This window comes from Octodon degus, unplaced genomic scaffold (genome assembly GCF_000260255.1).
Source record: "Octodon degus isolate 3935 unplaced genomic scaffold, OctDeg1.0 scaffold00025, whole genome shotgun sequence".
Classification (NCBI taxonomy): Eukaryota; Metazoa; Chordata; class Mammalia; order Rodentia; family Octodontidae; genus Octodon; species Octodon degus.
Window position 1 is genome coordinate 5,515,056 of NW_004524601.1, and position 15,763 is coordinate 5,530,818.

Consider the following 15,763-nt stretch of genomic DNA (forward strand, 5'->3'; position numbering starts at 1 on the left):
CTCCTAGCTCATTGAACCAAACTTCAGTTACCTCAGATCTACTACAGGCAAGAACCTTGCACTCACTACTGATGAAAAGCAAGTACATTACATGTTGATAAGATTAGAGGAGTGCTCTGTTATGGGTCTTCTCAACTTCTCCTCCCCTCCAATAACTTTTCTTTAATAGAATCAAATTTCTCAGAGCCAATCTGCATAGCAGCAGCCCCCAAAGAGGATCAGGCTTAGTTCTTGTCAGAAAGCTATACCTGTGTGATTCATCTTTTAGCTCCCAGGTAAGGGAATGCTAACTTTCACTTTAAACTCCTGCTTAGGGTTCCTTAAAAAATAAAAGGATTCCATGAAGTTCTGCTGTGCATTTGTTGGTAGATCACATTCTCTGTGTTTGCATTGAAGGAATCTCCCAATTTATCTCCAATATTCCTTTCTTGTGATGTCCTTTCCCTTATCTAGGATTTCACATCACTAACACTTGCGTAAGAATGTCTTCCTTGTTGTCACATTGGTTTCCTGGCATGTCTTCATAGACAGCCACAAAAAGGCAATTAGATAGGGGAACTATGACTTGGTGATAAATTAAGTCAAGTAATTGACCTAATAAATTGGAGTGTTTGGAAAGACCACAATGTTGAACAACCTTTTCCAATAGTTCCATGCACTTCGATTATGTTGTACAGGTTTTATCCTTTCCAAAGTGCACTGGACTTCTCACCCCAGCACTGCAAGACTGTCCTAGCCAGTATTGTTAGAATTGAGCAAATAGCTCTGGTTCCACCCGGAGTGATTTCTCTCATCCTCTTTGAGAAGCTGGTCTCCACATGCTCTAAATTGCATCCTGATTAGGAGTGTCAGCAATTTATTCTTTCAGTCTTACACTAGGGAGACAAAATGATATTTACACACGTGGATCTGATTTATTTCACTTCTGAGTATAACTTCTAGTTGCATCAACTTACCTAAACAAGATTCAAGTTTGTCTTTCTTTATAACTGAGTACTCCATGATATAGAAATACCACATCTTTTTCATTCATTCCCCAAGTGATGGGCATTTTGGTTGTTTCCAAGATTTTTCTATAACAAATTGTGCTGATATAAACATGGATGCACATATATAACTGAGGTATGATATTTTCAGTTCATTTGGAAAAATACCCAGAAAAGGAATAGCTGGATGAATGGGATTTCAAGTCTTAGTCTTTTGAGGATTCTCCACATAGATTTCCATAGTGGTTGTAGCAGTCTATATTCCCATCGGCAGTGGAGAAGGGTTCCCGTTTCCCCATAGCATATCTTGCATTTATTATTAGTTGATTGCTTTATAGCAGCCATCTTTCTGGGGTAAGATGGTATCTCAAAGTTACTTTAATTTGCATTTCTCCAATGGCCAGTGCTATGGAAAATTGTTTCATATATTTATTTGCCACTTATATTTCTTCCTCTGAGAAGCATGTATTTATGTCACATGCCCATTTTGGATTGGGTCTTTAACTTTTGGGGGCCTAATTTTTTTAGTTCTTTATATAATTTAGATAGAAGTCCTTTGAGCGATTGTTGGTTTTTATTTTTTTTTCCTAATTTTTGGGGTATCTTTTCACTCTGTTGATGATTTCTTTTGACATGCAGAAATTTCTCAATAAGGTGAGATCCTTGTTGTTGATTCTTTTCAGTATTTCCCATGCAGCTTGGTTTTTCTTTGTGAACCGTCTGCCTACTCCTACATTTTCAATATTTCCACCTACTTTCTCTTCCAGGAGATTCAGTGTTTCTGTTTTAATGTTTAGATCTTTAATCCATTTTGACTTTAGTTTAGTGCATGGGAATAGACCCAGGATAGATATAGTAAAACAAAAAACAATTGAACTTAAGGATTTAATAATGAAGATGAGAAAAGGAAAAAAAAGATAGGAAAAAAGGAAGGAGGGAAATACAAGTATATATACAGGATAGCTGAGATGACTGTACTCATAATTTCATTCAGTTTTTTTTGAGAATTACAGTTAATGCTTAGAGTTTTCTCTTCTTTTCTTTCTTTTTTTAGTCTTTATGTGACACATTTATTGAGATATACTTTTACATTCTTACTATAAAACTCACCCAACCCCACTTTTCAGACTCTGAAATTTATAATCATATAGGAGAACAAGAGAAAAAAAATGTGCATGCATTAGCACCTTTTAACAACATGAAAGTTAAAAAGGAAAGAAGTGGAAAATTTGAATGTTCAACATAGTGAACTTTTCTCTTAAAAATTTGCTGTGCATAGCCAAATTTTTGGCTACAACATCATACAAGTTGATTCACTAGAATGTTTATTTGAAAAAATACTATTCTAACATTAATTGTAATCATTTATAATGAGGAAATTTCCATATTATGATGTAAGCAAGTCTTTTTCTCTTATTCCTTTGAAAGATTTTTATTTCATGATTAAAATTAATTTTATTGAAAAACAAATAGCAATGAGACAATTTCAAAACTGATTAGTACTAAGCTGAAGTCAAAATGTATCGAACATCTAAACATTAAAACAGAAACACTAAATCTTCTGCAAGAGAAAGTAAGAGGAACTCTCCAGGACACAGGGGTAGGCAACGAGTTCATGAACAAAAATCAAACTGCACAGGCAATACTTGAAAGAATTAACAAATGAGACCTCCTCTTATTGAGAAAATTTTGCACATCAAAAGAAATTACTAACACAGTGAAAAGACAAGCCACAAATTTGAAAAAAAAATCCTAATAAGCACTCAGACAAAGGTTTGCTCTCTAGAATTTATAAAGAACTAAAAAACATTAGGGCCCCAAAATTTAAAGACTCAATCCAGAAATGGGCATCTGAGATGAATGCACACTTATCAGAGGACAAAATTATAGAAGTGAATAAATACGTGAAAAAATACTTAGAGTTTTCACACTGACTACCTCTGTATGCTGATATCTGTAATCTGAGCAACTACATCAAGGATAGCAATGTGTAATACAAAACTCATGGTTGAATGCCTCTCACCTTGGTGTTGTAACTGTGTTCCATTTATAATGTCTTATCTATTGTTATACTCTCTTTAAAATAAATTAAATCACTGCTGCAATTTTAGGAGTATGACCATGTTCACAATATTGGTTCTTCCTATCCAGGAGCAGTGAATAGCTTTCCATTTTGTGAAATCCTCTATGGTCTTTTTTTTTTTTTCAGAGTATTGAAATTTTTCTTGCAAAGATCTTTGACTTCTTTAGTTAGATTAATTCCAAGGTATTTCATTTTTCTTGATGCTACTGTAAAAGGTATTGTTTCTATAATTACCTCCAGTGTGTTTGTTATCTGTGTAGAGGAATGCTATTGACTTTTTGATATTGACTTGTATGCTGCTATTCTACTGAATTCATGTATTAATTCTAGTAGCTTCTCAGTGGAGTTTTTTGGGTCTCCCAAGTAAAGTATCATGTCTTCTGAAAATAATGATAATTTAACTTCTTCTTTACCTATTCTTATTCCTTTTATTTATCTCTCTTGTCTAATGGCTCTACCTAATGATACCAGAGCTTTATTGAATAGGAGGGGTGATAGAAGACATTCTTGTCTTGTACTACATCTATGAGTAAAAGATTTCAGTTTTTCTCCATTTAGAATTATGTTAGCTCTTGGGTTTTCATAAATGGCTTTTATCAGATTGAAGTAGACGCCATCTATTCCAATTTTCTGTAGGACTTTGAACAGGAATGAGTGTTGGACTTTGTCAAAAGCCTTTTCTGCATCAATGGAAATGATCATGTGGTTTTTAGTTTTTGCTCTATTGATATAGTGTATTACAATGATAGGTTTTTTGAATATTGAATCATCCTTGCATCCTTGGAATGAATCTTACCTGGTCATGGTGTATGATCTTCTTGATGATTTGGTGTATTTTATTTGATAGGATTTTATTTAGGATTTTTGCATCTATGTTCATGAGGCAGATTGGCCTTTAGTTCTCTTTTTTAGTTGCGTCTTTCCCTGGTTTTGGTATCAGTATAATATTTTCCTCCAGGAATGAATTTGAGAAGATTGCTTCCTCTTCCATTTTACTGAAGAGTTTGAGGAGTATAGGGATTACATCTTCCATAAATTTCTTGTAGAATTCAGCTGTGAATCCATCAGGACCTGGACTTTTCTTTTTGGGTAGGTTTTTTTTTTTATTAAATTACATTTTGTATTTCATTGGCTGTTATAGGGTTGTTGAGAGTTGTTATATCTTCTTGATTCAGTTTTGGCTATTTGTACTTTTCTAGGAATGTGTCCATTTCATCTGTGTCTTCTACTCTGTGAGAGTAAAGATTCTCAAAGTAGCTATTGATAATCTTCTGAATTTCCAATGGGTCTGTGGTGGTTACACACTTTTCATTCCTTATTGCTTCTATGTGAATTTTTTCTTTCCTCTTTTTGATGAAGTTAGCTAGGGGCTTATCAATTTTATTTAATCTTTCAAGGAACCAGCTTTTTGATTTGTTAATTCGTTGAACTGTTTTCTTTATCTCAATTGAATCAATTTCTGCTCTAATATTTACAATTTCTTCCTGTCTGTACTGATTTAATGAAATCCCTATCAAACTATCATGAATATACCTCACAGACCTAGAGAAATTATTCCTCAAATTTATTTGGAACCAGAAAAGACCTAGAATAGAAAAGGCAATCCTGGACAACAAAGACAAGGCAGGAGGCATTACATTTCCTGACTTGAAATTATACTACAAGTCTAGTGTGATAAAATCAGCATGGTACTGGCAACAAAATAGACCTGAGGATCAATGGAATAGATTAGAAGATGCAGAAGCCCCTACGAACACACTCAGCCACCTTATCTTTGACAAAGGGGCCAAACATGCTCACTGGAAGAAAGATAGCCTCTTTAACAAGTGGTGCTGGAAAAACTGGTTCTCTACATGCCAAAAACTAAGACTTGACCCAGGTCTATCACCATGCATTAAACTAAAGTCAAAATGGATTAAAGATCTAAACATTAAAACACAAACACTAAATCTTCTGGAAGAGAAAGTAGGAGGAATTCTTCAAGACACAGGGGTAGGCAAAGAGTTCATGAACAAAAATCAAATCACACAAGTAACACTTGAAAGAATTAATGAGTGGTACCTCCTCTTATTGAGAAGTTTTTGCTTGTCAAAAGAAATTACCAACACAGTGAAAAGACAACCCACAAATTTGGAAAAAATCTTAATGAATAAGCACTCAGACAAAGGTCTGCTCTCTAAGATTTATAGAGAACTGAAAAACACTAGGGCCCCAAAATTTAAAGACCCAATCCAGAAATGGGCATCCGAGATGAACACATGCTTCTCAGAGGATGAAATTAAAGAAGCGAATAAATATATGAAAAAATGCTTCACATCACTAGCCACCCATGAAATGCAAATTAAAACATTGAGATATCATGTCACCCCAGAAAGAATGGCTATCATAAAGAAATGAACCAACAACAAATGTTGGAGCAGTTGTGGGGAAAAAGGAACCCTTCTCCACTGCTGGTGGGAATATAGACTGGTGCAACCATTATGGAATCAGTGTGGAGACTTCTTAAAAAACTAGGACTGGAAATTTCATTCAATCCAGCTATTTCCCTACTGGGAATTTTTCTGGAGCATCTGAAAACTTCATATCATAGTGATATATGTATATGTATGTTTATAGCAGCACAAGTTGTGATAGGCAAATCTTGGAAACAGCCACAATGCTCATCACCTGAGGAATGGATGAAGAAGATGTGGTATTTTTATGCAATGGAGTATTACTCAGCTATAAATAATGATAAACTTGAAGTGTTTATATTTAAGTGGATGCCACTTGAAGATATACTTATAAGTGAAATAAACCAGATCCACATGTGTAAATATTGTATAGACTCCCTAGTGTAAGAACTCAAAAGAAGTAATAGAAGTAGAAAGGTATAACACAATTAAAAGGAAAGTGAGGTTTTGAGGATTAGAGAATGAAGAGAGAGCAAGAAAAAAGCTAGGAAACATGACAGGGGCAAAGTCATACATTGATATATACAAGATGGGTAAGGCAATGATCCTGAGAATCTTTAGAAGGTTTTTGAAGCTAGCAGTTAATTGGCAGGATTCTCACCCTGACTAACTATATATGTTGATACCTCTGAACTAAGCAATTGCACTGAAGATGGCAATGTGTAATATTAGGGTCGTGCTTGGAGTGCCTGCCATTCTGGTCTTCTGAATATGTGCTGCTTATCATGACATGCTGGTTGCTGCCATGCTGTCTTTTGGGCAGATGTTTGTTTAAACAGGAAGGGGGTGGTGAATGAAGGCAAGAGAGAGGAAAAGGGGTGTTGTGGGACTGCCCTGCTGTAATGCTGTATATGGTTAGATTTCTAAATTTCTGTGTAAAAATATGTAATTGTTTATTCCTATTTTTGAAATATAGTTTAATTTTCTAAATTTTTTTTGTCATATTCTGTAGGGACTTAAAGTTTAACATGTCAATACTTGATGAAAAATACCTGTTCCATGTTATCCCTAAGATGTTTGGTATTCAGACCAGTAGTGAGATTAAGCTCAACAGCCTAGGTTGTAGGGTAATAACAATAAGCTTCTCTTCTGGAGGGTTAACAACCTAAGTTTGTAGATCCAAAATTAGAGAAAATGAAGGGCTGAAAGGATAGCCAACATTTGGCCTTAGCCTTTCAAGGTCAGTGAAGACTCACGACATAGGAGAACCTGTAGTGTAACATCATGTAACTCAGTTGTGTCCCAAATTTTCTGATCAAGGAGATTATGGGGCTACAGAGGAATGTGATCAATGATATAGAGTGTGTCTAAGGAGAGTCACATGGAGATAAAACATTCTCTCAGGCTTTCACAGAGAGCAAATTGGTCAAGCAATGGCCGTGTCTCATCTACATGGCTGACACTGACATAAGATCTGCAAACTGAGATACAGGGTTTCAGGATAAATCCTGAGGTGATATGACTGACCTTATTAGATACAAAAACTGCAATTCTTGTTATATAGGTCTTGCTTTATCTTGTTCTTAACCATCCAGCAGAAAAGTATAAAAACGAGGTATAAAAAAGTAAAGCCATATTAATATGCTGAGCTGTAAAAAGCTGAAGTCAACAACTTCTGACATTGCCAGTCTTACATAAAACCCACTACTGTTATGGACTACTGGAATATTTTGGAATACTTTGCTGAATTTACACACCTATAATATTTAAATGACAAAACTAAGCCAAAAAAAGGAGCAACAAATGTAAGACCATTTTGTATCTGTATATTCAAAATAGGATAGATATACAAGTACATTCTCTTAATTCAATAAGTAGAAAGATTTGTTCTAATAGTGTTTGTAAACAGGATATCATATCTGCATCTTGTACAATGAATAACCACTAAGAAAACAATATGCAATGTCTTAATTATTGAAACTGTCCTATTAATTTGATTTGAAACTGTCTCATTGCTATTTGTTTTTTAAAAAAATTATGGAAAAAATAAATTAAAACATAAAAAGACGAGGAAAAAAATGAAATGAGCACTTTCTGGTTCCCCCTAAAATGAGAGCATCTGTGGGTAGGCAGGCTCTCCTGATCCTCCTACACCCCCAGCTCACTTTCTGTTTTTCTCAGTGATAAAACAAATTTGCCATGAAACAGTCAAGAAGTCACTGTTTAAGGTACTTAGGTGGAAGCTTTTAGAGTTGAGTACGTGTATGAGGTCTGAGTGATGCCCACTTCTTCACATGCAAGATAGAGGAAAACCACGCGGTGGGAGCCCCACTGTCGATGCTGGGTGCCAGTGTGCCACGGGCAGCTTGCTGCTCACCTTCTGTTTAACTATGTCTGTACAGTGAGAGTTACACATGACCTACCTTGCAGGTATCCTCGAGAATTAAATGACTTCTTCATTGTTTCTTAAGACAGTCTCATTAAGCAGTTCAGCTTGGCCTTAGATTGCAGCAACCATCCTGCCTCAGCCTCCCCAGGGCTGGGATGACAGATGTACGCCATCACACTGCGAAAGAATCCTAGAGAACACTGATGTTTAGAATATTGTCTAACCGATTAGCAAACCTAGAAAGAATGGAGAATATTGTGTTAAAGTGTAGTATACTTTGAATTTAGTATAGCATTTAAACCCGTTTGATTGACTCAAAATAATTTACTTTTTTTTTTTTTTTAAAGGACTCTCAGCATGCACTCAAGCTCCTGAGCTGAGCTGGATCCTTCAGCCCTTCCACTAGTACTCGTCTGTGGCACGAGCCTGATAATTTTGAGGCTGTTCCTCAGTTATCCTGGGGATGTAGTTCCTTTCTTCAGGTAGCCCCTTCTGAAGGGATCGTGAGAAAACTCTCCAGCGATTGCACACCCTGCTGTTGGCTGCGTTTAACTGGACGCCATCCAAGCGAGCTGCAGGTCGGCTCACGTCTTTCATGTGCTGCAGAGCAGCTGGGAAAGAACCACAGGCCGCTCGGAATTACGCCCTACAGATGATCTGCACCGGTGGGCTGGGCCGGTCACTTTGCCGCGCTGATCGTCTCAGCACGCTCTGCTCTGTCCCCACACACGACGTGGGCGCGCGACTGCAGGCTCCGGAGCCAGTGGTCCACAGGGAGAGCCAGGCCCCCGGCCTCAGCTGCCTCTGGTCCTCCTGAGGCCGCTCCGGCTGCTCTAGGTCCCCGGCCCTCTTGGTGGCCACCACCTAGCTAGCTCTGCTTGCATACCTTTTAAAATGGGTATTTATTTGCTTCCTACTGAGTTGAGCTGCTCACATCTGATGGATATTCTAAGTGCCGTTTGCAACTATTTTCTCTCATTCTGTAGAGTGTCTCTTCACTGTGGATTGTTTCTGTGCAGTGGAGATTTTTAGTCTGATAAAATCAAGTGGTTTATGTTTCCTTCCTTGTGCTTTCTGGGTCTGAGTTCAAGAGTCATTTCTCAGGCCAATGTAAGAAGAGTTCAGTCTTAGAAAGCTACTTGCTGTTCACAGAAGTCTCACCCGCTGTTCTCGTCCACATCCTTCCATTGGCAACCCTTGATCGAAAATTATTTGTGCGCGCATCCCAGGGAAGTCCCTGGTTTCCTTTTAGCTACCTGAAAATTCTTACCACCTGTGGTTATGTTTTGTGGTCTGTTTGTGGCTCTTTGAAATAATGTGGAGTTCTAGAAACTTAGCAACATTTCTAAAACTTTCTTATCTTTAGTATGCACAGTAAAATGATTTTGTGGGCAAGAAGGAGAGTCTGGGAAACAGCAGGATCCATTAATTATGGTGCTACTACTCCAGAGAGGCAAAGAGGAAGCCAGCATCACATAACTTTAATAGTAAGAAATCAGAAGGTACCAACTGCAGCACTGAAAGGCTGGAATGGGGTATTAGATTCTACCCAGTGCTGGTGACATAAAACACCATTTAATTGTTAGACTGTGGGACTCGGCCAGGCAGGTAAGCCTCGCGGGCTTCTAGGCTTCTTTCCAATTCTGCACCTAAGGAAGCTGAAAAGCCTTTATTTTAATAGCTCAGTAAATGATAGTTATCTGGTATCGTAGGCTCACAGGAGAGAGTTGCTATGGAGCTAAAAAGGATTATAATGGCACCCTGGAGGAGTAGGGGCTCATACACTGATACCTGAGGAGCCAGGCAGGAGGCTGCCCTCCAGGAATGGGCTTGCGAGAGAAGTCTTTAAATAAAGACCCAGATGAAATCAGATCTGACCAGTGCAGCTAACCCTGAGAAGTCTGAGCCCTCTGATTATGTAGCATACTCTTTGACCTCCGCTTGCTGGAAAGCACACTGTTTACTTATTGATTCACGGCCGTATTCTGGATCTCCTCACTGGAATTCTGACTTAAGCTCCTGTTTTCAGATGGGAAAAGTAACTACTGTAAAAACCACATGCTTCTGTGGGCACTTTTAAGAAACAGTCAAGGCTACAATGGAAGGAAAACAGATATGACTACATACGTGTTTAAAGCCTATTTTCTTTTAGAAATATGAAATGTAAAATTTAAGGCAGACATGTCATAAGGGAACATTGCCCATTCACTTATAGCACTTAAGGTACAAACATGATTCACTGGAGATCCAATTCGTACATGTGAACTAATTGCTAGATAATTATGAATGGGCATTTACAGGGACATAAATAAGTAGATACATAGCTGTCAGAACAAAGAAATCTCACACGATGGAAGAATTTTAAGAAAATTAACTCAATTGCTAAGTCTATTATTTGAAGTATAGGATGATGAAGTCTCATGTTCAGCTAGTACAGTGCTGCCTGGATTCTATTCAGAGGAGAAAAGACAAAAAACAGTGTTAATATCAGGATCAGAAATGCGCTTCGGGCTTGGGGAGATGGCTCAGTAGAATAAGTGCTTGCCTGGGAAGTTCAGGGTCCTGAGTTCAATCTCTGGTACCAAAAAAAAAAAAAAAAAAAAAGAAAAGAAAGAAACGAAAGAAAGAAAGAAAAAAAAAGAAGAAAAAGAAATTGCTTCAATAGGAGAGATGCAAAAGGCAAGGGCAGAGGAAAAGGGCACTGAGATCACTGCATTTGGAACTGAGGGTACTGGTCCCTGCGTGCCAGGTCCCCCTCACTTTCCTTTTCAGAAAGCTACTGTCGTCAGGGAGATGTGGAGGGAGAGAGTGTGCTGACATTGTCGTGGCATCATGCGCTGCTTCTTAGCCGCAGGCATTTTGCACAAAAGCACACGTGTGCGAATTTAGTCAAAACAAGAGCTTCCTGGGGGTTGGGTTTCAGGGATTTAGAACATTGCTAGAATCTTTTTGCCCAGCGCTAGCTGGACTCTGATCTGGGTCCATCCAGGGCCCAGAGGACACAGAGGCCCTCTCCACTGTTTCTATAGACGGCAGCCTACAAATTACTGGAATTGCACTATGGATGTGAAATAAGCTGAAATGCATCCATGTAAATAAGAACCATCCAGGAGGACAGGAAGGGAAATTGATTTTTGAAGGCAAAGCAAAGCCCAGCTCCCAGATCTGAGAGATGTGTCTAGTGCAAGCGACCCCATGAAATCCGGTGGGAGGATTTGTTTATTCTTCCTGTCAGAGCATAGCGTTGGCCTTGAGAATAAGAGAAGGGCTTAAACTGTTGGTGGCTGTTAATGGTGCTGGCCTTGGACGTGTGTCCACACAGGTAGGAAAGCCATTAGGGCTCGGTGTCTGTCAGCTGCAGGAGGACAAGCTGCTGTCACCATCTCTTAGAAGAAGGGCAAATGATTAGCTAAGACAAGTGGAAGTTGCTACGGACCACACTTTTCAAGTCTTCTGTTCCATAGAGTGCTTTGTTCATAGATCAAAAGATCATGCACCTGAGTGTATAGTTGCCTGCGCTGTATCAGTGCTGAGTCTGCGGCATGCTTGGATTTATGGCCACCACTGAACGAGCCACTACATCTGAGTGGTTATAGTACAGATGTAATGCTGTTGAGATAATATTTTTTAGGCAAAACCTTCCCTGTGATTTATTTTCCTTGCCTTCTTTTTTATTAATTTGGTCAATAAATTTGCAAAGGATTCTGAAGCATGTGCTTCTAAAATTGTTCAGGAGTTTTAAGGAAGTTTGAAATTATTCAGATGGAAGGAATCTATTAAGCTGCCTTTTAATTTCTTTAATGCAAGGAAATTCCAACACCCTATATTACATGTCCATTTAAAAAATGTTTGTTAGATGGACCATTTATATGTACACTTGTCTCAACCTAACAGTATGTAATACTATTTTTACTTCTCTATGAAAACTTTCAGAAAATAAGATTTTACAGGCAACTTTAGTAGACAGAGTTGTGTAAGAAGAATTTAAGGGGTTCTGGGTAGGGTGTGAGGCACCTCTCCCATATTCAACATGTTCGGACAAGCCCTGCACAAATGGTCACCGGGATATGTTCTCATGACCAATTATCCCCCTTCATTCAATAAATCCCACCAAGTCCTCAAGGAAAGGGAGAGAACAGCAAACTGACTTCGGTTGATGAGAGTCCTCCCAGCAGTCCCTGGTCTGAAACTCCAGTGCACTGTTGTTCCCACAGATGGGACATCTGATCATCAGACCGAGTGGCCCCATTTAGGGCATGGTAGCAGGCAAACCCGCAGAGAGTCTGAGTGCTGGCATGTGTGTAAGAATGGGTGGGGTGGGCACATTTAAGAAACAAGCAAGGCTACAATAGAAGGAAAACAGATATGACTACATATGTGTTTAAAGCCTATTTTCTTTTAGAAATATGAAATGTAAAATGTAAGGCAGATATGTCATGAGGGAAGAGGGTGCTCAGTGTCTTCAGAACCAAGACAAACCAGAGAAGATCTTCCATCCTTTTGTTATAAATCAACTAAGGCTATCTATAAATTTAAATGAAACAGGAAAGACTTCAGGAGACAAGAACAACCATGAAAGTTGTTTTCAATACTTTATAAGTAATTTTAAAAAGGTGAAAAAGTTGCAATTATGATTATACAAAATTAGTTTGATTTCACATTTATATGCTATACATTTTGGAAAAAACGAGTGACAAATTTTACATAATACTTGTCAGAAAAATTGAAGCACAACGCTTTTCCGGAACTTTTGCCTACTTCCACCGTAACAGTCTGTCTCAGCGCTAATTTTTCTCAAGAACCCTTTTCACAGTAGGTAGAATGCGTGTGCCAGGTGCTGCTCTATTTTACATTTAGTAAACTGTTTCATTCACTCAGCGGCATGCAGTGAGAGGGATATGGCAATTCATACCGATATTCCCATTTCACAGGCTGGAAAAGTGAAGCTGAGAGCGAAGAGGAAGCTAAGGTGGCAAATAAGAAACAGCATTTGGACCCAGCGTGTGAGCTCGGACTTCACCCCCGAGCGGCTTCACGTCGACCTCAACAGCCTGCTTCCCGCCGCGCTCTCTCTGTCTCTGACCCTGCACGTTTTGAGTCTTGCCCTCGAGTAATCTATGTGCAAGTTTTTCCCTCTGAAAGCACGAATTGTACCTCAATTATGTTTTTAAATCCTCTACTGTCATTCATGTGTCATTCATGCAAAATTCGATGAATGAATAATGAAGGATTTCATTTTGTGTGGAAAGTTTCAGAGTAAATGAAACTGTAAGAAGAAAATCACATCCGAAGTAAGAGGTAATTCTTTGAAATGCCAACTAGTAAAATAACTTTGACTCAGTTTATTGTTCAGAGAAGACACAATTTCCTGGAAAGAAGATCATGAAATTTGACCAAAGCATGAAAACAACGTGGCTATTTCAGCTCTGAAACACAAGTAATAACAGGAATTGTAGCTGTTTAGATATTAGGAAATACAAATTGCTCTTATTGCGCAGTATAGTTCTTCAGTGGAATGATTCACTTTATGGAACTCTTGAAACTGTTAAATTTTCTTTGTGATACAAATGGAAATTTTATAAGTAATCAAAATAGAGATTATTTCTAAAGCCTTGGATGATAATATCTTGGGAGGTATCTTGGAAAACTCACCCCACGTATTATTGCAAATAAAATAGACAAACAAATGATATTCATCTTTTTATGTCATACAGATATATGTAGATATATATGGCTGTATCCACTAATATATACATAGGCAATTTTTTAAAAAAAAGTAAAATCAAAAAGCTTGAGTGAATTAAAAATGTCTTCAAATTGTCCATTTGTAGCTGCTGCTAAGATCTAAATAAGATGTGAGTATTAATGGCTTGCTCTACCAATGCCAATTTCAGGGCTTGGAGAAAATCTCATTATTGTGGACGATGCTTCCCTCTGAAAAGTGCCACGAGAGGCACACACTGATTCGAGAAGTCTTTTCGCTTCTTATGAATGTCAGCTTATTGCCAAATGAAAGGTAAAAGGTAAAAGAACTGTCTAAATCCACTACCCAGAGAAAAAAATTTGTTAACAATTTTAAACTTCCTTCTAGTAAGTAGATAATTCTCAGAAGTTTTATGGGAATGATATAAATCTGCATGGAACTTTGGTGTATCTCACATCCCTGATTTATTTACATTATGATTTTTTTTTACTTTGTTAGTACATATTAAGGGGACATCATGAGTACGTTCCCTGGAGGGAGTTGGTAAGTGTACATAACATAGCTCAATCCTCCTCTCCCCCCTCCTCCATGCCTTTTTATATAGCCAGCATTAGATTCATTTATTTATAAGACCTTATGAAGTTATCATATATATAGATTAAAAACCAGGCCAAAGAACATACAAACTATGTAAGACCATTGTGCTAAGTCCAAGAACACTTTTAGATACATTTTTCCATGCTGATTCAATATACTTTTTTATTTCTCTCTTTTCTATTATCTGTCTTTTAATGTCATGTATATGAATATATTCATATATATTCTCTCTCTCTCTCTCTCTCTCTCTATATATATATATATATATATATATATATATATATATATATATAATCATATTGATATATGAAGAGTGTTTCGGTCCCAGAGAAAAATTTGTTAACGATTTTCAGCTTCCATCGAGTAAATGGGTAATTTCTCAGCAGTTTTATGGGAACTATATGAATTTGCATGGAGCTTTGGCATACCTTACATCTTTGATTTATAGAGTTTGGGAGTGTAAGCAAGATTTTGCTGAACACTTCTGTTTGAGGCCCAGCTTCTTCATCAGCAGAAGCGCTTATGAACCAAGATATTAGAATATTTTTTCAGCTATTGTTTTTCTGGAAAAATTTTTAACCTTCTTTCATTTCGGAAGGACAAGTTTGGTGGGTGCAGTACTCTTGGCTGAACTTTTTACCCCTTTGGACTATGAGAAACTCATTTCACTCTCCTTGCCTGTAACATTTCCGCTGCTGTGTTTGATATTACTCTTTCCCTATCACTTTTGATAACTTGATTAGACTATTTCTTGAAGCAGACATAGTTGAGTTAAATCTGATTGGTCACATTTGATCTTCCTGTATCTCAGTACTTGCGTACCTCCCTAGGTGTGGTAAGCTTTCTACATTTTGGCATTCTTAAGTTTTGCCTGAACTCTACTAACTTAAATAGTTGTTCTTTTAATGCCAATTTAACTTTGCCATAGGCTTTCTTCATTTTATACTTCTTTTTGATTTGTTCTCTTCTTTATGATTTCAAATAGGTTGTCTTTCAGTTTATAATTCTCTCTTGTGTTTGCCCTGTGTTGCTGCTGATTCCTTCTACTGTGTTTTAAACTTCACTTAATGTACTTTTTAGCTCAGCAACTTCTGTTTTATTTTATATAATTTGCTTCCATTTCTCTGTTAACTCTTTTTCTTAGAGAAACTTTTTCTCTGTTAAGGCATTCTGAATCTTTTCTCTATGCTCTCTTTAGGTTCACTGAGCTTCTTGAACTCTACCCCTTTCACTTCCCAGTCTAAGAGCTTGCCCATACTGGTCACGATTCGGTCACTTCTGGCACATTCCTTTCCCATAAGGTGGCCAGAGAGCACCTGGTGCTTGGCTTGCGATATCTTCTAGGAAGAGGATTCAGCTATCGATTTCAGTCAATGTCGTCTTCCCCTAGGACTGCTTTTTTTGTCCAGAAATTTCTCTGAGTCTATAGTTATTCTTTCTATTTCAGAAAAGATGACACTCAAAACCCAGATTTGCTGTGAGTCCATTATTGTTACGTTATAATCAAGAATGATGAAACAAGAAATTTGAAACAAAAAAACACCTAGAAAGTAATTCCACTCTAAATCCTAAAGCCAGGGCAAGTGTAACGCTAACAATTCCCTTTTTCCT

At 37.7% G+C, this 15,763-nt stretch overlaps 1 pseudogene; it reads right to left on the reverse strand.

Moving 5' to 3' along the window:
• Positions 1 to 264: 264 nt before the first annotated feature.
• Positions 265 to 834, reverse strand: LOC111816028 (annotated as a pseudogene).
• Positions 835 to 15,763: the final 14,929 nt, after the last annotated feature.